Source organism: Camellia sinensis, chromosome 6 (assembly GCF_055761805.1).
Source record: "Camellia sinensis isolate YWXY chromosome 6, ASM5576180v1, whole genome shotgun sequence".
In the NCBI taxonomy this organism is placed as follows: Eukaryota; Viridiplantae; Streptophyta; class Magnoliopsida; order Ericales; family Theaceae; genus Camellia; species Camellia sinensis.
The window spans coordinates 36941008-36968544 of record NC_138966.1 but is presented as its reverse complement, the minus strand read 5'-3'; the positions used below and the strand labels follow the sequence as shown (position 1 = coordinate 36968544).

The 27537-nt window shown below is 35.9% G+C and overlaps 1 pseudogene; it reads right to left on the bottom strand.

Moving 5' to 3' along the window:
• Positions 1-244: 244 nt before the first annotated feature.
• LOC114266822 (ABC transporter C family member 8-like) lies at positions 245-4236 on the bottom strand (annotated as a pseudogene).
• Between the last annotated feature and the right edge of the window lie 23301 nt (positions 4237-27537).

Below are 27537 nucleotides of genomic sequence, written 5' to 3'. Positions count from 1 at the left end.
TTCAACTCAACCTAAATATAACATTAAAATTCATCATATTTTCCTACTCAATCCCAAACTTTACAATCATTCCATTCAAAACATTAATTAAGACAAGTTTTAAACATCCATCCATTGAAAACCAGTAAGTAATTGAACAAAAATTAAAAGGAAAATCAATGAAGGAATCCAAAAAAAATTCTAAAACATGAAGAAATATATATGGTTTTGAAGCATCAGCCTTGTGCTTGATCGTTTTTGGAAGTCACCTACAAATAAAATAAGAAAAGTTAGAATCTAGAAAAACATCCAAAATGAAGTATTCTCATAAAAATAAGTTAATCTGGACCATTATGTCAGATAGATGCTACAATCGGATTCTCAATGTCACTATGTTAATAACTTTTCCAAAAAAAAAAAATTATTTTTAGCTCAAGCAGCAAAATTCTCAAAGACATAAGCCAAAACCCCAATGCCTGTCTACTGTCAACTTCGTTTTCTCTTACCACTGATGTAATATAAACATGTGATAACAAAAAAAATCACTCACTCGGTATGCCCAAGGCAAAAACTCTGTATCTCATGAGCTCCATCCAAAGGCTTCTTGGGAAACACAGTAACCTGTCATAAGATGAACATTATTGGATAAAGAAATAAAATGGAATTGACTAAATAATTATTTATTTCAATGGGGAGGAAAATGAGTTACACGAATTTTAAAATCCCAATCAGCACGAACAATGAATCGTCCATCTGGTGAGTATTCCTGTAAGAAGATACAACTGTTTAGAATAATATCCATCCCATTTTTTTTCTGTCATTAATGGGAGAAATGACCACTGATTCACAAAAATAAAAAAAAATAAAAAAACTTTGAATGGTAGAAATGTCTATGATAATATACCGAAACAAATTACCCATAATTGCTAAGCATAAATCTGCATTGCCAAGTCTTAGATGTATTATTAATGTTATGATCTGGTTTTTGATATAATTATGATGGAAATAGGTAGGCATTAACAAATGCCTATATATAGAACAGAGCAATGAAGAAGAGAAAAGATACAAAGATAACAAACGACAAACCAGGCCAGTAATAATGCTATAGTAGTGGGCAAGAATTGTCACTGCCTTCTTCTTACTGGGTGAAGCTTGATTTTCATGTAATCCATCCAAATCCACAACCCAAACAAACAGACCATCATTGCTTATGGCAAGAGCACTTACTCTCTTCTTTGATGACCTGTTATATTTACAACAATCACGTAATTTGAATTTGAAGTTAAACCCATCAGTCTAGAATATCTTAACAATGCCATTAAAAAAAATTGGATCTTACCCAATGAAACAAGTGCTAAAACCCAATTCAACACAATGGAAGACTTACACAGGACATATAAATTGATTTATTTTTGTCTTTAGTTAATTCTTTTCACCTTTAAGTCAGTTTTTAATTTTAAAAAATAAAAATAAAAGGTTCATATGGACTAAACAATCCTAGAATTTTTTTTTTTTAAAAAAAAAAAGTGGAAAGCATTTTTACAAAGTATACAAAAGACAAAAATAAGCCAATTTTTTAGACTTTTTAAGTTTTTTTTTTTTTTTTTTTGGGTCTTTAGTGAAAGTTTTACCTAAAATTTTTCAAACAGTGTATCATAAAATTATCCTCAAATTATTATAATTAATCTTTTTTTATTGGAGCAAGGGGTGTTTACCAAAACATTTAAAAATAAGAAGATAATACTCGAAAGCTGTTGGGTGGAATAGAAGCATACCAAAAGAAAGGACCATGACCATGTCACTGTCTATGACAGTTGGAACGCTATAAGCTACAGTTATCACTGTGCAATTTGAGAATTCTTCCCTAATTATCCTTTGTAGAATGGCATCAGTGGTAGAATCAATTGAAGTTGTTGCTTCATCCAAAACTAGAAATTTGTTTCTTCTTAGCAGGACTCTTCCGAGACAGAAGAGTTGGCGTTGCCCCACGCTCCAATTTTCGCCTTCATCACTCACTGTTGGAACAAGAAGAAAGAACAAAATTTATGCTTTGTTTATAAATATAAGGTTATGTATGGACTATGGACTGCAACTTCACTAAATAATGACTTTATCTAAATCTTTCATGTTTTAAATTGCATCATAATATGCATTTCAATGAAGTTGCTTCCATGTTTCGGAGTTCAATTCACCAGAAGAATCTAGCAAACTTGGAAGACTATTGATGGTAGTCTTGAGTTGACACTTTTCTAGAGCCTGCAATCAAGAATTAATTTGATTTGTCATATGTTTACTAACATAAGATTGCTTTTACATTATGAAAATCGATAACCGCCATGGCACTTCATCATATACTATGAGGAATGTGATGAAGTGGTAAAATTGATTATCTTTACCTTCCATATGTAGTGGGATTAATAATAAGTTCCCTTACCTTTAGATCCTGTAAGTCTATCCTCCCTTTAGAAGGCCATGAAGATGGTGGCCTTCTATCTTCCACAATTGCTGGAGGCTTTGGAGGTATGTGCATGAACTGTTTGATTCGTTCCACTGAAATAATATAATTAGCCAAGCTGCTATACCATTAAATCATGAACACTTGGGTGCTTGTCAAAGCCAAAGCATAAGAAAGAGAAAGTCCAACAAGCCCTGCAAAAAAGACATGTTTTAAGAATCTAGAAGAAAATTTCTAAGCAATAAATGAATTATTCCACTGAACCATGGATATACCTGGATCAACATAACCCTTGGGAAGTAAAACCAAGAGAAAAACAGCAGTGAATAAAGTTAGATTTTGAAGTGCTTCTACTCTCAAAATTAACCACTCCATGGTTGCATTGGAGTAAAAGAAAAGTTTTGCATCATTGTCTACAAGCTTTAGGTAGTTTTGGAAGAACCTGTTTGCCATGTTAAATGCTCTTATAGTTACCACTCCAAGTGAGGTCTCGGCTGCATAATTCATGACAGGTGCTTTTGTTGTTCCATTGATTCTCATTAGTTCCCTTGCAGAGGCTTGATAATATCCCTTGAGTCAATAAAGAATTTCCTTAATTAAAATTTTCCTTTCATCAATGAAAATAAGAAAAATATTACTATTAAGTTGGAAAATGAAACTCACCTGAACATATTTTGAAGCCGCTGTAGCAAAGAATGCTACAAAGAGAACTTGCCACGTGACTGACGCCATAATGCCAATAATTGCTACCGATTCAATTAAAGGAGCAACCACAAAGGCAAATGAGAAAGGTATGTCGAAATCCACCACACATAAATCTGATGAAGCCTACATATAACAAGCATGTATATAAAAGTGCATACTAGTAACTAGCTATGCAATACATTACACTTCACTACGATACATAAATACTATTGTTACTTTAGAATTGATTGAAGAAGAATAAAATCTTACTCGGGTCAAAATTCGTCCAACTGGGGTTGAATCAAAGAAGAGCATAGGAGCATTGAAAATAGAATTAGTGAAATTTGAAAAGAAAGCCTTCGAAGCTTTTAATCCTAGAAAAGCAGCTGATAAAGACCTTAGATATACAAAGAGGGTACTTATTGTCGAAATTGTAGTGTATACTCCAATTAAGATGCCACTACCAATTTTAGGAATTTGAATGCTGAAAGCTAGCCAATAACTTGAAACAGCTTGAAGAGCAACAAAACCAATCTGAGTAATTATTACTGAAGAAAGCATCAACGATCCCTTTGAGACGAGGATGTAATCTAAAAATTGCTTCCATCCAACATTGCCAATTTCCTTCTCTTCTTCTTCTGTCAGTTGTATTCCTGGCAGACCTTTGACAGAAATATCCCCCTCACTATTTTCTTTAGTAAGGTAGGACCCTCTAGTCTCTTCCATTCTATCCATGTATTGTGACTGAATTTCACTTTTCACTTTTAGTAAGGTATTATCTACTATAGGAACCTAATCAAAGTACAATAAAGCGTGAAGTCATGGACACTGTCAGTGTTCCCAACATTCTAAAGTCTACAATTGTTCTCATTAAAAAGGGGATGTTGCACGGCAAATGCATAGGACACCATTCTGTATTTCAATAGAAATTGACAAAGGTATAGTCCTCATAAAGACTTCAAAGTTCAAACCCAGCTAAAAAACAATAGACAGAGTAACAAACCCAAATAAATTAAATTATGTTGCACTATTAATAATCACTTCATTCAAGCACATAACACAAAATTCCCAAAATCAAATAATTGAAACAAGAAACTGAACCCAAAAAAAAAAAAAAAAAAAAAAAGAGCAAACAAGATAATGAACTGAATATGAGAGAGAGAGAGAGAGAGAGAACCATGGAGGAGGACTGAATTTGTGGGTCAAGCTGATGGGTTTTAATCTGTGGAGCAGAAGAAGAGTCTCTGCCCAAATCAAGGGCTAGCCATCTATCTTTGTACAGACTCTCCCACACACAATCCGACCCACACAGCGCGCGCCAAAACCATGAGCAACTACCCAACGGCTACACATTTGATAGCTTGAAATTCCAAAAAAGAATAAAGAATAAAAATAAATAAACAAAATCATCACATTCAAATAACAATAAAAACAAAAAAAAACAATTTGCAGGGAAGAAACCTGAAGGGAAGAGGCGATTTTGAGGGCAATATCGTCTGGGAGACAACTTTGCAAAGCTGTCTATTTCGCCTCTCCAATTCCAAAAAAAAAATAACTTTGCAAAGCTGCACACCTTTTCTTCACTTTCTTCTTGCACCTCCATCTCTAAACGCTCGCCTCTCATCTCTTCTCTTCCTCACTCGCAGGCAGTAGTCGTGGCTACAACCGTTAGTACAATCGTGGAAAATGAGTGGCAAACGGCCATGGCTTCGATCTCCACAGATTGGAGCCTAGATACCCTCTTAGTCATATCTTCTTGAACTCGGCGGAGCCGTAAGAATTAGGGATTTTTGGTTGAAGGGGATTTTTGGTTTTTCAAATTGGGGATTTTGGTTCAAGAGATAGGGAGGGGGGGAAGCCGAGCGGGAATGGAAAAAAGGGGGGTGGGAAATCGAGCGGGAATATTTTTTTGTTTTTTTGGTAATATTTAAACAACAAAATGGCTCTTTTTTTAAAAAAAAAATTTATTTTTTGTTAAAATAAATTTTTTTTTAATAGTTAATGATTTTTTTTTTATTCTTTTTTTTTTTAGTTATTAAGGTTGAAAATTCATTTGTTTCATTTTTATTTTAATGAATAAAAAATAATTCTTATTTTTTTACTTTGGTAGAAGTAGGGGTAATATTTTAATGAAAAATATTTTCCATAAATTTTATAAATTGGTTTTTATTTATTTTTAGAAAAACATATAGTACAAACATGTTTGGTTTGAACAAAATGTTTAAAAAAATTTAAAAATATAAACTAAAAAACATGTTTGTCTAGGCCTAAAATATTTATATTTATTTTTTTTATTATTTATGACGATGGGATCATACACATTATAATTGAAAGAAAAATAATTGAAAAAAAACAATAATTGAAAAAAAAATATTTGAGAAGAGATAGAGAAGAGAGATGAGTGAAAGAGAGAGAGAAGATAAATGAGCAAGAGAGAGAGACAAAGAGGTGGAGTTGTGATGGCGAAACTGGTGATAGTGGAGTGGTAATGGCGAAGGAGATTAGTGGTGAAGTTGTGGTAGTGGTAGAGGAGATGGAGTGGCAGTGGTAGAGGAGAGGTAATAGTGGTAGTAGTGGTGGTAGTGGTAGTGGAGTGGTAATGATGGTGGTAATAATGGTAGTTGTAGAGGTGGAGTGGCAACAATGGTGGGTGGTGAGAGAGAGATGAGTGAGAGAGAGATAGAGACAGAGTGATGAGTGAGAGACAGACAGAGTGATCGCTAAAAGTGCATTTTTGCCTAGTGAAGAGCTCGGTAAATAGAGAAGAGGGGAATGAGAGAGTGAGCAAAGTGAACACAATAGGGGAGACAGACAGACACACAGAGAGAAAGACATAGAGAGAGAAAGAGAGAGAGAAGAGTGATGAGTGAGAGAGACAGATAGAGAAAGAGACAGAGAGAGAAAGAGATAGAGATAGAGAGAAACAAGAGATGAGTGAGAGATAGACAAAGAGAGAGAGAGAAAGAGAGCGAAAAGAGATGATCGAGAGAAAGACATAGAAAAAGAGAGAGATAGAAAGAGAAGAACGATGAGCAGGAGAGACAGAGAGAGAGATAGAGAGATGAGAGATGGGTGAGAGAGATAGAGAAAGAAAAAAGATGAGAGAGATAGAAAGAAGAGAGATGAGCGAGAGACAAAGAGAAAAAGAGACAGAGACACAGACAGACAGAGAAGAGTGATGAGTGAGAGAGAGAAAGAGAGAGAGACAAAGAGAGAGAGGGATAGAGAGTGAGACAGAAAAAGAGACAAAGAGAGAGAAGAGATGAACGAGAGAGACAGAGAGAGAGATAGAGAGAAAAGAAATGAGCGAGAGAGACATAGAGAGAAGAGAGATGAACGAGAGAGACAAAGAGAGAGATAGAGATAAGAGATATGAGCGAGAGAGACAGAGAGAAAAGAGATGAGAGAGAGCGAGAGAAGAGAGATGAGCAAGAGCAAGAGAGAGAGAGAGAAGAGATGAACGAAAGAGACAGAGAGACATAGACAGATGAGAGAGATAGAGAGATGCGCGAGAGACACACAGAGAGAGAGACAAAGAGACAGACAGACAAACAGAGAAGAGTGATGAGTGAGAGAGAGAAAAAGAAGAGAGACAGAGACAAAAACAGAAACATAGAGAGAAAGAGATAGACAGATAGAGAAGAGTGATAAGTGAGAGAGAGAGAAAGAGAAGAGAGACAGAGACAGTGGCACAGAGAGAAAGAGAGATAGACAGACAGAAAGAGAGAGAAAGAGTGATGAGTGAAAGTAAATTTTTATTTTTATTCAGCGACTAAATTATTTTAGTTGCCAAAAGAGAGAGGACTTTTGTGTTTGTTCAAAACGAGAATGGAAGAGGGCGCGAATATTAAAAGTAATTTCCCCCGCAAAGTTTTAGACCAATTTACCGACTAAATTGGTTATTTGTCAGCAAATAACGCATATATGACTAAAACATCTTGTACCTAGAACTTTTCGTAAAAAAAAATTTTAAAAAATCCCTATATACCAAAAATACACAAAAAAAAATACTAAAATTCAATATATTTTTCATATTTTTCGTATTTTGTGTATTTATTAATTTTTAAAAATATATTTTTTACAATATTTTACTTTTTAGATACATTTAAGTAAGATACATCTAAAAAAGTAAAAAAAAACATTCAGTGGCGATGGTAGAGGAGAAGTAATAGTAGTAGTAGTGATGGTAGTGGTAGTGGAGTGGTAACGATGGTGGTAGAAATGGTAAAATATTCACTAAAAAAAAACCCGAAAAACAAAATATTTAGTGGCGATGGTAGAGGAGAGGTAATAGTAGTAGTAGTGATGGTAGTGATAATGGAGTGGTAACGATGGTGGTAGGAATGGTAGTCGTAGAGGTGGAATGACAACAATGGTAATAATGCTGGTAGTGGAATGACATTTGCAGTAGTAGTGAATATGGTAGAGGAGATGGGTGGTGAGAGAGAGATGAGTGCGAGACAGATAGAGAAGAGAGATAGACAGAGACAGAGTGATGGGCGAGAGAGAGACAAAGTGATCGCTAAAAGTGCATTTTCTTGTAGTGAAGAGCTCGGTAAATAGAGAAGAGGGAATGGAAAGTGTGAGCAAGGTGAACACAATGGGGGAGAGAGACAAACAGACGAACAGACACATAGAGAGAAAGAGAGAGAAGAGTGAGAGACAAATAGACATAGATAGAGAAATAGAAACAGAAGAGTGATGAGTGAAAGAGAGACAGAGAGAGAAAAAGATAGAGATACAGATAGAGATAGAAACAAGAGATGAGTGAGAGATAGACAGAGACAGAAAGAAAGAGATTGAAAAGAGATGATCGAGAGAAAAACATAGAAAAAAAGAGAGAGAGAGAGAGAGAGAGAGAAGAAAGATGAACGAGAGAGATAGAGAGAAGAAAGATGAGTGAGAGATATAGAGATAGAGAAAGAAAAAAGATGAGAAAGATAGAGAGAGGTGAGATGAGCGAGAGACAAAAAGAAAAAAAGACAGAGACAAAGACAGACAGACAGAGAAGAGTGATGAGTGAAAGAGAGAAAAAGAAGAGAGAGAGAAAGAGAAAGAGAGAGAGAGAGACAAAGAGAGAAAGAGATAGAGAGCGAGAAACAGAAAAAGAGACAAATAGGGAGGAGAAATGAACAAGAGAGACAGAGAGAGAGATAAAGAGAAGAGAGATGAGCGAGAGAGACAGAAAGAGAGATAGAGAGATGAGCGAGAGAGATAGAGAGATGAGCGAGAGAGACAGAGAGAGAGATGAGCGAGAGAGACAAAGAGAGAAGAGTGATGAGTAAGAGAGAGAAAGAGAATAGAGAGAGAGAAAGATGAAAAGATGGGTAAAAAGAGACAGACAAAGAGAGAGAGAGAGAAAAAGTGAAAAGAGATAAACGAGAGAGAGACATGGAGAGATGAGCGAGAGAGATAAAGAGAAAAGAGAGAGAGAAGAGAGACGAGAGAGATAAAGAGAAGAGAGATGAGCGAGAGACACAGAGAGAAGAGAGATGAGCGAGAGACACACAGAGAGAGACAGATAGATAGAGTAGATTGATGAGTGAGAGAGAGAAAGAGAAGAGAGACAGAGACAAAAATAGAGACACAGAGAGAAAGAGAAAGACAAACAGACAGAGAAGAGTGATGAGTGACAGACAGAGAAAGAGAAGAGAGACAGAGACACAGAGAGAAAGAGAGAAACAGATAGAAAGAGAGAGAAAGAGTGATAAGTGAAAGTAAAAAAAAGACAGAGAGAGAAAGTGAAGAGAGACAGAGACAGAGACAAAAACAAAGACACAGAGAGAAAGAGAAAGACAAACAGACAGAGAAGGGTGATGACTGACAGAGAGAGAAAGAGAAGAGAGACAGAGACACAAAGAGAAAGAGAGAGACAGACAGAGACACATAGAGAAAGAGAGAGACAGACAGAAAGAGAGAGAAAGAGTAATGAGTGAAAGTAAATTTTTATTTTTCTTTCAGCGACTAAATTATTTTAGTTGCCAAAAATATATATACATCGACTAAAATATTTTTGAAATTAAATTTTTGCCGACCAAAATTTTGGTCGCCAAAGATAAAAAATAAATTTTCATTTTTCATTCAGCGACTAAATTATTTTAGTTGCCAAAACTATATATATAGCGACTAAAATATTTTTTAATCACTGAAATTAAAATTTTGCCAACCAAATTTTTGGTCGCCAAAGATAAAAAGTAAATTTTCATTTTTCATTCAGCGACTAAACAAATTTTTTGGTCGCGGAATGTGACAATTTGCGACAAAATTATTTTAGTTGCCAAAACTATATATACAGCGACCAAAATATTTTTTAGTCGCTGAAATTAAAGTTTTGCCGACCAAACTTTTAGTCGCGAAAGATAAAAAATAAATTTTTATTTTTCTTTCAGCGACAAAATTATTTTAGTTGCCAAAACTATATATACAGCGACCAAAATATTTTTTAGTCGCTGAAATTAAAGTTTTGCTGACCAAACTTTTAGTCGCGAAAGATAAAAAATAAATTTTTATTTTTCTTTCAGCGACAAAATTATTTTAGTTGCCAAAACTATATATACAATGACCAAAATATTTTTTAGTCGCTGAAATTAAAGTTTTGTCGACCAAACTTTTAGTCGCGAAAGATAAAAAAAAAAATTTATTTTTCTTTCAGCGACAAAATCATTTTAGTTGCCAAAACTATATATACAGCGACCAAAATATTTTTTAGTCGCTAAAATTAAAGTTTTGCCGACCAAACTTTTGGTCGCGAAAGATAAATTTTTATTTTGCCGACCAAAGTATTTTTTTAGTCACCAATTGTGGCAAATTTAGCGACTAAATTTTTTTTTAGTCGCCAAAAATTAATATTCCCCGACTAAAAAATATTAGTAGCTAAATATTGTACTTTTACCGACTAACATAATTTTTGGTCGCCAATTCCACAACTTTTGGCAACCAAAATATTTTTAGTCGGCAAAAGTGATCGCCAATTCTATATTTTCTTTAGTGGTACCAAGGTATATATATTTGTGGGTATTTTTAGTTATTTTGTGAGAGCATGTACTTATGGACATAATATTTAGCTTGTGAACATTTAGATAAAGAAAATTTAAATTTATTTACCGAGTGTCCTAATTGAAATTATCCATCAATTTTTTTTTCCACTACATTACCAACGATTTCTGTCCTTTTCCTTTATTTTTTTTAGAAGCAACCATGGCTGTCCCAGCCAAACTATAGGGGGAAAAAGACCCGACACGACCCACTAATATATAAATACATACACAGCAGCCATGGTAAAAGAGAAAAAAAAAATAAGAGAAAAGAGAGTGGGTAGTAGGAATGGCAACGGGGCGGGGCGGGGCCGGGGATGCCACTCCCCGTCCCCGATCCCCGATGACAAAAAACTCCCCGGCCCCGGCCCCGATCCCCGACGGGGAACCCATCTCCTCCACCATCCCCGCCCCCTAACGGGGATCGGGTTTCCCCGACCCCGAAAAATCCCCGCCAGATCTGTTCTTTACACACACAAGAACAACAATAAAAAAAAATGTAAGAGGGAGGGAGGGAGGTGAGAGATGTGGTTCTCAATTCTGAACAACAGATTCAAAAACCAGTTAAAAAAAGAAAAGAAAAAACAGATTCAAAAGCAGATCTACCACAAATTTGTTCATCAACAGACGCAATTCCCAATTCTCAATAACAGATCTACAACAAATTTGTTCATCAACAATAATCATCAAAAAAATGTAATCTATATATGAACAACACTCGATCAACAACTTAAAAAAAAAAAAAAAAAAAATTGTTCATCAACAACAGATTTGTTGATTATACACACACACGCACATATATATATATATAGAGAGAGAGAGAGAGAGAGGGAGAGAGAGAGAGAGTTGTTCAGATCTGTGGCTTGACGGTTTACGGACCACGATCTGTTAGATCGGTGGCTTGACGGTTCAAATCGGTGGGTTCAGCTTGGTGGCTTCGCGTCGGTGGCTTCATGATTCAGATTGATGGCTTCATGGTGGTGGATTTGGATGATGATGACGATGATGAGAGTGAGTGAGGGAGAGGGAGAGAGAGAGTAAGAGTAAGAGAAAGACGGAGGGAGATGAGAGACGCAGTCTCTGAGAGTGAGTGAGGCAAAGGGAGAGAGAGAGTAAGAGGGACGGAGATGAGAGACCCAGTGAGTGTGAGTGAGAGGAGGTTTGGTGAAATCGGAGTGAGTGAGGGAGGGAAAGGGAGAGAGAAAGTAAAGGAAGGGAAATGAGACGCACAGTGAGTGTTAGAGGAGGGTTGGGTTTATATATATATGAGGGGTAAAAAGGTAATTTTATTTCGGGGACTAACGGGGACGGGGACGGGGACGGGGACGGGGACGGGCCGGGGACGGGGCTGGGACACTTATCCCCGTCCCCGGCCCGAAAGTGGTCGGGGATTAATTTTTAAATACCATCCCCGTCCCATTGGGGATATTTTTCGGGGAAAAACCGCCTAATTCGGGGTCGGGGGATCGGGTCCCCGTCGGGCCGGGTTCAAATTGCCATCCCTAGTGGGTAGTGACAAGAAGAAAAACAAGAGAAGGGTAGAGTGGGTGGGTCAGTAATGCTGCAATACAGTGATCAAAAGGGACGGAGAAGAAAAGGAGGGAGAGAGGGAGAGAGAGAGAGAGAGAGAAGGTTAAATTGTCATTTTATGAATCTATTTGAGCAAATGCCTGTCTCACGCACTTAATTCAGCCCGTGTAACAGACAGTTAATGTGGGTAGACTTCATTACTTTACGCTTCACTCCAAATTATAAAAGGGTTAAGTGTATATTTTTAAATTATAAAGAATTAATGTATTTTTAAACTAAGGATTGGTTTGGCATAATCTAAAAAAATTAAAAAGTCAAAAAGTTACTATCTTATTTAAATCACATCATTTTATTTAAATCACATTACCTCTCTAACACATCACATCAAATCCAACCCAAACCCAACTCATATAAGCAAATAAGTCAAAAAATGTACTTTTTTAAAACATCCCAAACCAACCCTAAATTATATAGAGGTAAAATATAATTAATTTTTTGTACTTTGATATTTTATTAGAGATAAATATATATATATATATATATATTAACTATAACGGAGTTGGATAATTTTAAAAATAAATTTTAAATTTTAAATTTTAAATTAGAGATCATTTTAGCAGATTGAGTGACATTTTAGACTATCCTATGCTATGCTGTGCTAGAGAGAGGTAGACTAGTTTGACAAAAGAGTTGCTCTTGTTTCTTCTTCTTTTACTGGCTTTTTCACTTTCCATTCCACCCTAATTTTATTCTGTGTATTCTCTTGCAGAGCAGCCGCACTACAACAAATAGGTTAATGTGTGTACGTACATACATGCATATAATATATATATATATATATATACACACGCATATGTACAGATGGATGGATGGATAAGTAGTCAAAGAGAAAAGGTGAGATATTCTTGATGGCTTTTGTGGCCTCAATATTTTTAAAGTATTATTGTTGATTTTATAATTAGGCTTTGATTTTGATGGGTCGTTTGGGACCATGGATATTGTTAAAAGATGTGTGTGTGTGTGAGAGAGAGAGAGAGAGAGCGAGAGAGAGAGAGAGACAGAGTTGTAATCTACTACTTGTTTTCGCTTTTGCTACTGAGTAAGAAAGTTTTGTGGGTTATATTAAATATTAAAGGGTGTCTTTTGGATTGATATATAGGGATTGGATCAATAAGAACACAAAGGAAAGTGAAAACCCATAGAAAAAAAAAAAAAAAAACTTTTGATTTTTGCCAAATGAGTTTCTTACATTTTCTGGGTATTTTTGTTGAATTGAATCAATGATGGGTAAGAAGAAGATAGCAAAGAAAACAAAGGAGCTATCAGTACTAGTAATAGCAGAATCATCATCATCATCAATGATAGTTGCAGAACAAGAACAACCCAAGCAACAGCAACAGCAGACTCATACTCCTAGAAAAAGGGGTAGACCTCGCAAAATAGTTGAGAAGACTGAAAGTGAAGACGAGATTAAAGAAGAAAATGAATCGAAGAAAGTTAAGCTGAGAGAAGAAGAGGAAGAAGAAGATAATGATGAGAGGAAAGAATTGCCAAGGTCGTCGTTTGTGGGGGATACAATTACAAAGAAAGAAGGGAGAAGCAGAGCTCGGCGAAAGAGTAAACCCCGTAAGAGCATCTAAACTGATCAGAACTCTATTTTTTTTTTTTTTCTTTTTTCCTTTTTTTTCATAATGGATAAATGTGAGGACAGAATATCAAATTATCAATCATCGTCTTCTTCTTCTCTTCTATATATTTTTTTGGTTATCAATCATTATTATTTTGGAATAATTAAAAATAAAAATAAAAACACTCTAAGATTTATCTCTTATAATAAAATAAGTCTGAATGTTTGGTTTTATCAATTTAAAATTTAATCTTTTAATTTATTTTTAATCTAAACTATTTATCTATTTCTGTCAAATAAAATCGACAGAAATTTAGTATTTTAACCATTAAACTCAATATAACTATATATAAAATATCGAAAATATTATTTTTTATTGAGTTTAATAAGTAAAATATCTTTTTCTCTTTAATTAGTCTTACTTAGCGAAAATATAAATATGGTTTAGATTGAAAACTAAATCAAAACATTAGATTTTAAATTGATAAAATTAAAAACTCAAGATTTATTTTATTATAAAGGTTAAATCCTATAAAAAAAATTGTAATTATAATTAATAACAATATGAGAATTTTTTTTAAGATTCCTGATTTTAAGATTTTATAAGATAAAGAACATACAATATTTTCATAGTAGTTAAGGTTCTTCAACATTTCTATAGAGAAAATTCGACTTACAGAAATTTTGCCCAACTGAAAGAAATTTCAATTTTCACAAAGGAATTTCAAAATTTCTCTATGACCATACCAGAGAAATTTCGAAATTTCTCTTAATCAAGGTAGAAATTTCTCTGAGTGGGGTGAAATTTTTCTGAGTCGTGCAAAAAATTTTGAGTCAAATTTTCTCGGTGAAAATGTTGAGGGACCTTAGCTAATAAAATATATATATATATATATATATCTTAGACCTCTCCTATTACACAAAGTTGGAGATGGATATTTCACTAATTTTTCCTAACAATATACACTACCCGAATTCATTATAATTAGACTTTTTATAAAGAGAACGATTTAAATTAATTAACGAATTCTTTCATCAATTAAAATTCTTCTCAACTTGCATTTTTAACAATTCAAGGGTCACAAGAGGTTACAGTTCTTCTTTATGCACAATTATTATAATTTGTTTTCAATAATATTAACACACTTTCTTGCATTTGGTTCCATTACATTGAAGAGTAGCTGAAGTTAGGAAATCAATTATTATTCTACACATTACAAGCATTATAGAATATGAGCTTATAAATTTAGGGTATAAAGATACATTTAGATGAAATTCTCCATATGCATGATTCCAACACAAAGAAACTAATTGAATTCGTGTGTTATATTACAAAATATGTATTTATACAACAAAGTAACCATATGTTAACCACTCAAATTATACATTAAAAGCAAGATAATTCCTACCTTAAGAAGAAGCAAGCCAAATTCTATAAATGTATTCTTGATTTGAATACAACCTTGCTCTACAAGCTTATTTTTTTACCCAATTTGTGCAAAGAAGTTTTCGAGAAAGTGAGTAATGAAATTGTGTAGAAAGGGAAGCCCTATACTAATTCTATTTTGTTTTAATTCATGTATATTGAGAGAAAGTAAAAGAAAGGATATATATATATATATACTTTAAGTCACGTGACACACTACACTCCTGTTCAAATTGTTGGAAATTGTTATAAAATTTTAGATAAAATTAAATTTTTTTTCTAACTTTGGTCTATTTTTTAAGTGGGCCCCGTGCGTCGATTTACGCTGGTCAAAATGGTAATGCGTTCTATGCCGCGTTGTGATTCACGTGGTATATTTGGTTGCTCAAAACTATTACCGAGTGAATGGGAAATTGAAGCCAAAGTGTATTCCATGGAAATAGAGTTTTGGTGGAAAACCTTTAAAGGTTTGAATAAGGCTTGTCCCACATTGATTTGGTGGAAAGTTTTGAATAGGTTTATAAGGCATGGGTTTGATACTTGGGGTGTGCCCCAATGGGTACCCAAGTGTTTTAGAGAGGAAGGTTATGGGCCAAATAGGCTAGACCCATTGGACTCAAAAATCACCACACGCGCGCCGCCGTTGGGCCTGGGCGCAAGTGCGGGGTGTGAGGTTGGGAAGCCCAATACCTATCTTTTTTGACCAAAAATATTTGAATTTAATTTTATTTTTCTTAAAATTAAACTGAAAATAAACTGGTCCGATTTTACTGTACATCCAAACAGGGCTCTTCTTATTTTTTATCTGTTTGAATTATGAAACCCAACAGATTCAAATCTATTTGAATTCAAAACCAACAGGTTCATACCTATTTAATTCAAAACCTACCGCCACAATTACATCTATAAATAGGACAACCCTCATTTGATGTTTGATTCATTCAGAAATTTCGTATTTCACCTCTGCAAATCCTATTCTTCATTTTGCTGCATTTTATTTTTGTGAGAGAGAGTATAAACACTTACATCTCGTTTGGGAAGGCTCTGTTTTAGCCAAAAAGTCAAAAAATTACTAAATTAGCCAAAAAGTCAACAACCCATACAAAAAAGTCAAAGATTCTCTTACTAAATTAGCCTGTTCCCAAACGAGTGTGTTCGACGAACGAATAAATTGTAGTGCTGCTTTTATTCGTTGATAGATCATTTCATCCTGGGAGAAAGACGTCCACATTCTGAAAGTACCGAGGAGATGACGAATCTGTCTTAAGGATACAGTGTCAAATACTGAACTTGATCAGATTAATGTCTATTCTTAAATTAAACCTTAATACTATGTTTGGTTAGAGAATTTGATGAGAGATTTGAAAAGTAAAATAAAAATAAATAAATAAAATATGAATAAAATATATCTAAATTTCACATAATTTCACACGTTTTTTACGTTTTTTTCCATTCGCTTTTCAAATCCCTCCCTCCCTCAATCTTTCAACAAAGCACGGCATAATACGAATTTCAAAGGATTCACATTTTGGGCACTTGCGTACGTACCACCTATTCGAAAAGAGTCAGACCATGATTCGTCCTCTTTCGGTGATGAAGAGAAGGGTAATCCGAAACCTAAACGGAAGCCCAAAAGGCAAAGAAACGAAGGAAGAAGCTTTCACTCCTTGAGTTAGGGCTACCTCTCAAATTCTTGAGCAAAGGGAGAGGGAGATACAACAAAGGCACAAATCGAAAATTAAGGGAAGCGGCCACTGTTCGCACTCAGCAATCCTCACAATCATCAATCTCTTCCAACACCGTCAGATTATGCAATAAGCGTATCATACACAATCCCATCGATTTTGATGAGGATGAAGAAGAGGAATACAATCTCCTTCGAGCCGAAGCAGAACAAACCCTGCTAATGCCCACGGATTTACAAATTGACTTTTTGTAACAGAGAAGACATGTTCCTTCAAGAGTGTATTGAGATTGAGCTAAACAACAAAGACAAACGAAAGAATTGAAGAATTGGATTTGGAAAGGCTGGAGATCGAGAAATTCCTCGTGGATGTGCAGATTTCTGAAGCAAATCCAGGAATAAGAAATTTAGAGATATAAAGGAGAGAACTAGTCGGAAACATATGAGTAAATTAGTGGGGAGAAGAAAATTGTGATCCTCTGTTTTGGAAAAGATAAAGATGGTTTTTTTCGAGTTTGCTTTTGGTATACCAATAAATTATTGGGTAAATTACAAACACAGAGGTTTTGCTTAAAGGACAGATTTTTTTTTTTTTTAAAAAAAAAATTATAAATATTTTTTTGTTAGTATTTTTTATTTAACAAAATTAACTAAAAAATTAAAATTCATAATTGCTCTCCTATAAAATAATAAAATTACTTAAATTATTAATTGAAACATATTTCTAACATCATTAAAAATTGTTAATTGACTTGATAATTTATTAATAAAAATAGCTATTTGTTATGATATTAAAAATCTCAGATGTTGGAATGTAATTTCGAAAACCACAGAGGGCGATTCGTATTTTAATCAAACTTCAAGAGGTGCATTTGTAATTTACCTTAAATCCAGCCATGAAGATAAAGATATGTGTATGTTTGGTTTGCATTTAGGAGATGAGTTTTAGAAAAAAAAAATTTAAAAATTGTTTGGTTTGAGTTTTGCTCAAAAAAAATTCAAAATCACTTTCTTTCTCTTACACATCAATCAATCACTTTTTCTCTCTCCTCTCTCATTCTCAATCACTTTTTCTCTCACACACATCTATTCAAATTCTCCCACAATATCAAATCATCCCAAACTCTCAAAAAAACAATTCTCCTAGAATATACAGGCAAACAAACCAAAAAAATTTCTAAACTCTTTCTCCAAATTTTTTTTCAAAAACAACTCTCCCAAAAACAAACCAAAAGCCCATTATTAACATTGTGTTTGGTTGAAATTTTGATAAGGGGTTTGGAAAGAAAAAATAGAAAAGATAAGTAAAACAAGAATAAAATATATTTATATTTCACTTAATTTCACATATTTTTTCTTTTTCTATTTTCAAATCTCTCTTTAAATTTTTCAACCCAACCAAACACAGTATAAGGTGGCTTTACTCAAGGAAGAATTTATGGGTGCAACTAGGATGCTGCTACAAAACATTTAGGTGGTGAATGTTATTGATGCAGTTTGAGTCTTTCAGCGTTTACTTGACTGTTGCTTGTTCTTTTGATTAGTTAAAATCATCTTCTTCTTCTTTTTTTTCTTTTTTTGCTTGTTTTTGTCTGTTGCCTTCCTCTTATTTTGTTAAATCGTGAGGTTGAGGATTTGTTGGTGTGGGTATGAGTTGCCATAGTAGTAGAGTTTGTTCTCTATTAGAATCTCTTTCAATGTATTTCACGTACTTTTAATTTCATGATTCTAATAAAATTTTCTTTACCGATTAAACCAAAAAAAAAAAAATTTAATGTCCATCCAACAAAACCATTCACAAAGTTTTACAATCATCATCAAATTAAAATTTAGTATCACAAGGTTACCTGATTTTTATGAAACTAACTAAACTAAGGCCAAGGCCGTACCAAGACCGAAGGCAAAGACCACCAATGCAAAGATGACCATCTTATGACTATGAAAGGCATGTCGCTATGCAAGATGGATTTCTCACTCTTCTAGATAGGTCATATAGGCATAAGATTACCAGTTTTCTATAAACATTAGTTTATTGAAGAGCTAAAAATGACCAAGAACTGTTTGACAAATAACGATAAATTTAAATAACAATTTTGCCAATGGGTACACCAAAGCAAATCCAATACTACTATTCAAGCAAGGCACAAAAAAAGGCAATGGCCAAGGCAATCTAAGGTCCATCTGGCTCCCTATATGCTTCACCATAGAACATTCATTAAAGATTTGTTATGTCAAGAAGGTTCTGGATTATGGGTCAATTGAGGGAAGTTAGTTAGGTAGTGGTTGAGAGATTAGTTAGTCAGTCAGTTACATCAGTTGTGAATTAGTTAGTCAGTTAGAAGGGTGAGTTGTGAATTAGTTAGTCAGTTAGAAGGGTGAGGCGAAGAAGTAGTTATAAATAGTTGAGGAACTCCCATATGGGGAGGTATGTAAAATTCTGAAAATAATACACAGATTCTGCACTTTCTTCCTTATGCCTTTGCTTCTTCTTCCCTAGCTACTACATTGGTATCAGAGCCCCCAGGTTCTTGGCCTGTTAATCCTCTGCTGCCACTATGGCCGACGGAACTAGAGCAGCCCAGGAAGCTAAAAAAATTGAGAAGACATTACGCTCATTAAAGGAGGGTAATGAGAGAAATGCAAAGGAAATCGGGGAAATCAGGAGTTCTCTCAACGAATTAGGGGATATCAAGGAATTGATTGCTGCCATGAGTATGAAGTATGATCAAATGGCAGGACACATTTATAGGAAACAGCATGTAGATCGGAGTGACAATTCTAGAATGCTCCGCCAAGAACAGTCAGGGGTTTCTCCAGTAAGGGTTCAAGCCCGTGGGGATTTTCAAGCTTGTGGGGAAAGGATAGACTACCAATCTCATCAACGATTTGCGAAGATTGAATTTCCTCGTTTCTATGGTGATAATCCAACTGGTTGGCTTTATAAATGTGAAAGATTTTTTGTGTACAATACTGTTGACAATCTTGATAAAGTGAAATTGGCATCTCTTCATTTGGAGGACTCGTCTTTGCAGTGGTTTCAATGGTTTGAAAGATGCCATCATCATATTACTTGGGATTTGTTTACACAAGGACTTCTATCAAGATTTGGCCCAAATTCATATGAAGATGCAATGGGTAACCTAACCAAATTAAAGCAGACCACTACTGTGAGAGCTTACCAAGAACAGTTTGAGGTTTTGGCGAACAAAACTCAAAACCTTCCTGAAACTTTCTTTATTAGTTGTTTCATAAGTGGTCTTAAGGATGAAATTCAACCAAGGGTATTAATGTTTAAACCAACCTCTATCACTCAGGCTATTGGGTTGGCAAAACTTCAAGAAACAAGTATTGAAGCCATTACCAAGAAGACTAGGTTGGGAACCAAATCAGAAGGCATCCCTCCTTTTTTCTGTAAACAGGTCACAAGTGAGTAACGGGGGATATGTTCGAAAAGAGTTATCTAAGGAATTAGAGGAAAAGAAGGCCAAAGGGTTATGTTTTAAGTGCAATGAGAGATATACTAAAGGGCATGTGTGTAAAAAAAAACAATTGTATGTTATGGAAGAAGGAGAAGATGGGGAGGAAGATGATCAACTACCAGTTCTTGATGAAGATAAACGAGAAGATGAGGATCAGTTATCTGGGGAGGAACTGCAGATTTCTTTGAATGCTTTAACTGGTACACTCTCTTATAGAACAATGAGGGTTAGAGGTAATGTTAAAAAACACCTCATCATCATCTTGATTAATTCAGGGAGTACACATAATTTTCTGAGTCCAGCAGTGGCCAAAAGAGCTAATATCGAGACTGAAAATACTGACTCCTTACCAGTATCAGTTGCTGATGGGACCAGAATGTTGAGTACAGCCATGTGCAAAGATTTTCCGTGGGAAATGCAAGGCACAATTTTTCAGGCTGACATGAGGGTCTTACAACTAAAGGGCTGTGATATGGTTTTGGGTATCCAATGGTTGGCAACTCTAGGTCCAGTTAAATGGGATTTTAAGCATCTTAGCATGGAGTTTCATCTCAATGGCAGAAAACATGTTTTAAGAGGGGGAAAGAGTGATGAGTTAAAGGTTTTAAGCTCAGAAAAAATGCAGAAGTTGCTGCACAAGCAGCCACAAGGAGCCATAGCCCAACTCTATTTGTTGCAAGCTGATTGTCTTGTGAGGGAAGAGGAAACTCCACCAGATTTGGCAGTTTTGCTGTCTGACTTTGCAGATATATTTCAAGAGCCAAAGGACTTACCTCCTCCTAGATCTCATGACCATTGCATCCCTCTGAAACCAGGGACTGAACCTGCAAATGTGAGACCTTACAGGTACCCTTATTTTCAAAAAACTGAGATTGAGAAACAAGTAAAAGACATGCTTACCTCTAGTATAATTGTCACGACCCAAACCCGGCCCTATGGGTTTAGCACCGTAACCGGCCAGTAATCCGAGATTACCGAAGGCCTGCAGAACAGTAATACAGTAAAATAGAGTACAGGGCCTGGCGGAAGCCAATACAGTAAATAAATAGTGTCCATTGAGCTGTGACAGTCTGTATGCAAAAAGGCTCTTCATACATTTATACATAGGCAGTACAGAACAGTATACACAATATTTACAATCATTCAGACGAGGGACTCGACCCTATATAACAGTACAGTAACACTCAGTCTATACAGAACAGTAAAACAGTACAGAAGGGGGAATTGTAAAAGACCCCTAAGCCTTAACAGATAGGCTCGGAACCTCGCAGTGAGGCACAAAGGCTGGCTTGACAAAACTGGAGTTACCCTGACGCTCCTAGCTGCGGTCTGGTGCCTGTACACCTACATATATATATAAACAGTAAGCTAAAGCCCAGTGAATAACACAATATGTAAAGAGGTTAAGAATGAATGTCCTTACAGTATGAAAACAGTTCATTTCAATCAGTCATTCAGTTGTTCAGTACAGTAAACAGTCATATGTGGTACATCCATTAGCATAACAGTAACAGTAGGTCTTAAAAGACCGAACAGTAATGATGGCCATCAGTCAGTAAACAGTAGTGGTTCCACGAGGGAACCGACAGAGATCTCTGTGACAGTAACAGTAACAGTAAACAGTAGGTGCTAAGGATGCCACAATACAGTTCAGAATATAGGACATACATTCATTCAGTTAACAGTAATCAGTTCAGAAAACAGTACAGTTCATTTGTTCAGAAGATATTCATTTATGAACATATCTTTACACAATCGTTACTCACAGAGTTCTGGGCTACAGTATGCTAGAGCGTGTCTCCCCAGTTGCCAACCCTACACAGTTCACAGGTTGAACACACACTAAGCTACACAGTTGGGAAAATATCATAACTTAATCCCTAATTTGCCTTGGTGTGTTCTACAACGATATCCTCATCTAAATGTCTTAAACTAGGCCTAAGAATGCCTAGGATGGGATGAGGATGCAAAAATACACTTAGAAAACATTTTGCAAAGTTTGCTGAAAATAGGGGCTTCGCTCGAGCGAGACTTTCTCCGCTCGAGCGTGAGTCCAAAATCAAAGGCTTCGCTCGAGCGAGTAATCCTTCGCTCGAGCGGTCTGCAAAACAGTAAAAATACTGGATGCTGAGATTTTACGCGCGATGGTCGCTCGATGGTCGCTCGAGCGGAGCCCTGAACAAAGGTTCTCGCTCGAGCGAGGAAGCCAAATCTGGAATTTCCAGATCTGTCTCCCAAGCTCAAACCAAGCATTCTACCACTCCAAACTCGACCTCTTGGGCCCAAATTCTGGAAAATATAACTAAATTCAATGTATAACAAGTTTCAAAGCTCAATTTATGAATTCAAGCCCCAAAGGTGAGTCAATTAAAACCACATTCAAACCCATTTTCAAGAACAACATTCAAACATGCATGAATGAGTTTTAAACCAAATTGAAGCTCCAAAGCTTGCTCAAATGAGCTCATTTCTTTCCAAAACCAGATGAAAGCATGGTCTATAGCAACAACATGAGCATGCATGTACTAATGTCCATGTAATTAACCTCAAAATGCAATAATACTAACATGCATGCAAGAGATGAGCTTCAATCCAACATGTATGCACCAAAACATGGCTTAACTCTACAATTAAAGCATGAATTGTGCAAGAATGAACTCAAGAACAACAACAAGAAGATGAATGTCCTACCTTAGTCTTGTATTCAAGGTCTAGGAGCTCAAAGTAGCAATCACACTTCAATTCTCAAACAATTCCGAGCAATTCAAGATGAAAACCAACTCCTCAAGTCTTTCTCTCTCTAAGGTCGGCTGGGGCAAGAAGAGGAGAAGAAATGTTTGGTTTGATCACATACGTGGAGTGTAAAAGGCTCAAGAGGTGTGATGTGGTGGCCACTAAGTGGCGGAACGGTAATTAAGTCCAACTCTTCAATTAGCTTATTTAATCTAATTTAATCATACCTAATCAATTTTCAGATAACTATACCATAAAATCACATTAAATATGAGGGTCACGGAACCTCAATCGGTTTCTAGTTCGGCCGCCGATAGGGCCTTCAATTAGCAGTTTAAACATATAAACATGAACAGATAATCAGACGATCAAACAGATAGAATGCAATTAACTAACATATACTCAGTCAATTCAGTTTCAATTTCAGTCAGTCAGTTCAGTATTTCATTCAGTTCGATTATTAGTCAGTTATCAGTCATTATCAGTTTCGTTTAACAGTAATCGGTGATTATCGGTAATCGGTCAGTCATTAATCAGTAAACAGTATGAGGGTTGTTACAATAATAAGGCCTAGTGTCAGTCCATATTCTTCACCAGTGCTATTGGTTAAGAAGAAAGATGGCACGTGGAGAATGTGTGTGGATTATAGGGCTCTTAATAACGCTACTGTCAAAGATAAGTTTCCTATCCCAGTAATTGATGAACTTTTGGATGAATTATGTGGGGCACAATATTTTTCTAAACTGGATCTCAGGTCGGGCTATCACCAAATCAAGGTTCATTCCTCTGACATTGACAAAACGGCTTTTAGAACCCATGATGGGCACTATGAATTTTTAGTGATGCCCTTTGGACTCACTAATGCCCCTTCTACCTTTCAAAGTCTCATGAATGAAGTCTTTAGACCTTTTTTAAGGAAATTTATTCTAGTATTTTTTGATGATATCCTGGTATATAGTGGGTCATGGGGAGACCGTTTGCAGCATTTGCAGCTCACTTTGCAATTGCTTAGGCAACATCATTTGTTTGCAAAAATGTCCAAATGTGTTTTTGGGAAGGATGAGGTGGAGTATTTGGGACATTTAGTTTCAGCTAAGGGTGTTTCTGCAGAACCAACAAAGTTACAAGCTATCAAATCTTGGCCAATCCCTTCTACTATCAAGGAATTTAGGGGTTTTCTGGGTCTCACTGGTTATTACAGACGATTTATCCAGCATTATGGTCGAATTTGCTCTCCACTTCATTGTTTGCTCAAGAAAGATTCCTTTGTATGGTCCTCTACAGCTACAACAACTTTTCTTCAACTCAAAGCTGCCCTACTTTCAACACCAGTCCTTGCCTTACCTGATTATAGTAAGACCTTTGTTTTAGAGTCAGATGCCTCTAGCACAGGCCTTGGGGCTGTGCTTATGCAAGATGGACATCCCATTGCCTATTGGAGTAAGGGCATTTCAGCAAGAGACCAAGCTCTATCTACCTACGAAAAAGAATTAATGGCAGTAGTGTTGGCAGTCCTCAAATGGAGGCATTACCTTCTAGGTAGGCATTTCCTTATTAGGACTGACCACCAAAGCCTGAAATATCTTTTGGAGCAGAGAGTGGGAACTCCTTTCCAGCAAAAATGGGTGACCAAGCTATTGGGTTTTGACTACACTATCACATACAAATGTGGGAAAGATAACCAAGCTGCTGATGCTTTGTCCAGGAAAGAAGAGTTGGTCAATACTGCTGATTCAATAGCTATGATTCATGCTTTATCTTGTATCTCTACCAGTTGGTTGGCTGAAGTTAAGCTCAGTTGGAGTGAAGATGCTGACATTCAACAGTTGATATTGGACCTGCAGCAAGGTCAAGCTCATGCTGGTTATGCTTGGGACCATGATATTTTAACCTACCATGGTAGGTTGGTAGTTGGGAACTCAGCCCTTAGGATGCAACTTATCCAGGACTTCCATTCTTCACCTTTGGGAGGACACTCGGGAATAACCAAGACCACAAAAAGATTGCATAGGAGTTTTTATTGGAAGGGCCTACAGCAGGATGTGGCTCAGTTCATTTCTGAATGTGATACATGTCAGAGGTACAAAAGTGAAAATGTCAAGTATCCAGGCCTATTGCAGTCCCTTCCCATTCCTAATAGGGTATGGTCTGATATTTCCATGGATTTCATTGAAGGTTTACCAAATTCTCAAGGCAAGACTGTGATCTTTGTAGTAGTCGATAGGTTGTCAAAATATGGCCATTTCATGGCTTTATCACATCCTTATACCGCTGCAGGTGTGGCCAAAGTATTCTTTGATCAAGTGTTTAAGTTGCATGGTCTTCCTTCTACCATTGTTTCAGATAGAGATGCTGTGTTTACTAGCCATTTCTGGCATGAACTTTTCACTTTACAGGGCTGTAAGCTGTGCCTTAGCACTGCTTATCACCCTCAAACGGATGGTCAAACTGAAATTTTGAACAAATGTTTGGAGAACTACCTCAGGTGTATGTCTGGAGACTGTCCTAGGCAGTGGGCTAAGTGGCTCTCTTTAGCTGAGTGGTGGTATAATACCACCTATCATGCTGTCACCAAAACTACTCCTTACTTTGCAGTCTATGGACAAGAACCTCCTGACCATACTTTTTGCCTTTCCACACCTTCTTCAGTAGCAGTTGTGGATAATTGGGTAAAAGAGAGGACTGCTATTATCAAGATCTTGAGGGAGCATTTAACTCAGGCACAGCAGAGGATGAAACATTATGCTGATAAGGGCAGGTCTGAAAGGGAATTTGACATTGGGGACTGGGTGTTCCTTAGGTTACAACCTTATAAGCAGACTACAGTGGCTTTGCAGAGAAATATGAAGCTATCTCCAAGGTTTTATGGACCATATCAAGTCTTGGAAAGGGTAGGTTCAGTAGCTTATAAGCTGGAGTTACCAACAACTACTAAAATTCACCCTGTTTTTCATGTCTCACTACTTAAGAAGAAAATCGGGACTAATGTGTTAGCTCACACTACTCTTCCCCCAGTAGGTCGTGAGGGAACTTTGCAACTGGAACCTATGGCTGTCTTGGATAGGAGGATGGTTAAGCGGGGTAATAAGGCTGTGGTTCAGTGGTTAGTCCAATGGACGAATTCTTTTCCAGAGAATGCTACGTGGGTTGATCATTCTGAGATAGAAGCAAAATATCCTCAATTTCAGCCTTGAGGTCAAGGCTATTTTTCAAGCAGCAGGGAATGTTATGTCAAGAAGGTTCTGGATTATGGGTCAATTGAGGGAAGTTAGTTAGGTAGTGGTTGAGAGATTAGTTAGTCAGTCAGTTACATCAGTTGTGAATTAGTTAGTCAGTTAGAAGGGTGAGTTGTGAATTAGTTAGTCAGTTAGAAGGGTGAGGCGAAGAAGTAGTTATAAATAGTTGAGGAACTCCCATATGGGGAGGTATGTAAAATTCTGAAAATAATACACAGATTCTGCACTTTCTTCCTTATACCTTTGCTTCTTCTTCCCTAGCTACTACAAGATTTACATGAACAAAAAAAGTATACATGAACACAATGTTTGTCAAACACTCCCAACTTCAAGATAAAAATATATTGAAAGCTACATATCAACACCAAGTCATGCTAACATAAGTTAATAAAAACTAAAAAGCCATAAAAACACTAATTTATGTCATACTTGAGACCCAAAAAAAATATTTAAATAGGGTAGTTAATCAAATAAAATTATCTTTTAGAAGTGCGAAGATCATTACAAAATCACCTTTGGCGGGCAAAATATCTAGCAAGGAAAAGAATAAAATGTAGGACAAACTTTATTTTACCCCCTTATGGTTTAGGCCATATGCGGATTATCCCCTTGATTTTCGAATATCACCACATAACCCCCTGTTGTTGATGGAGTAAAGTGCACCGTTAACACCGTTAATGACAAACGTAAAAAGACCAATTTACCCTTGTATATATAACCCTTCAGTTACCATTTCTCATTCAACTGTGCATTTTAAAAGAGTTTCAATTGTGCATTTGAGAAGAGTTTCAATTATATTTCCTAAGTTCATCAATTTACACAAAATCATCACATTTCAGTCACAAAATAAATCATCACATTTACAGTAGGGGGCATGTGATGATTCTGATTTTGTTCTCTTTCTCTTAATTTCTTATGATAGTAACACATCAATTTAGAGAGAGAAATAGAAAAAGGAGAGAGAAAAATGTATATATATAATTTGTGGCTATATATATGTATATATGTATATATATAATCTTCTTCGATCTATATATAATCTAGATCCGAAAACTCTCCGGCCAAACGCCACCGGGTTCCGACTCTCACTGTCATCCACCACCGCCGTCGTCGCTACAAACTTCTCCCTCTTCTTCGATCTCTGTGACAACGAACCCATATTTGATGACATTGTCACAATTATTCAACCACCAGAGCTCATCTCTACAAGATGTTTATGGAAAAAGCTGCTTCTTCCCGTTGATGTTGATCGACTTATCGTGGGCCCTCCAGGGTGACTGGTACGTTGACTGACCCTAACTCTATGCCACATCTGCAATGGAAACACCTGATCTATGGTAGAAATACAAATAGAATTTAGATTTTTTTTTTGAAATTTAACTCCCCAATTCCTTTTATTTTATTTATTTCAAATTTGTTTCATCATTTTGTGCTGCCAGTACCACCAGTCCTGGAAACAATTTTCTTTCGATTTCTTTTCAATTATTGAGACTCAATGTATTGACTTAATCGCATGAACTTATACATCTACTTGAAACTGTTGTTGCCAAGTGTTTTAACTCTTGTGCTGAATTAATGGAGTAATTTGGTAAGAAATAATAAGAAATGAAGAGAAAGAGAACAAAATCAAAATCATCACATTTCCAGATCTGATGATGAAGATGAAGAAA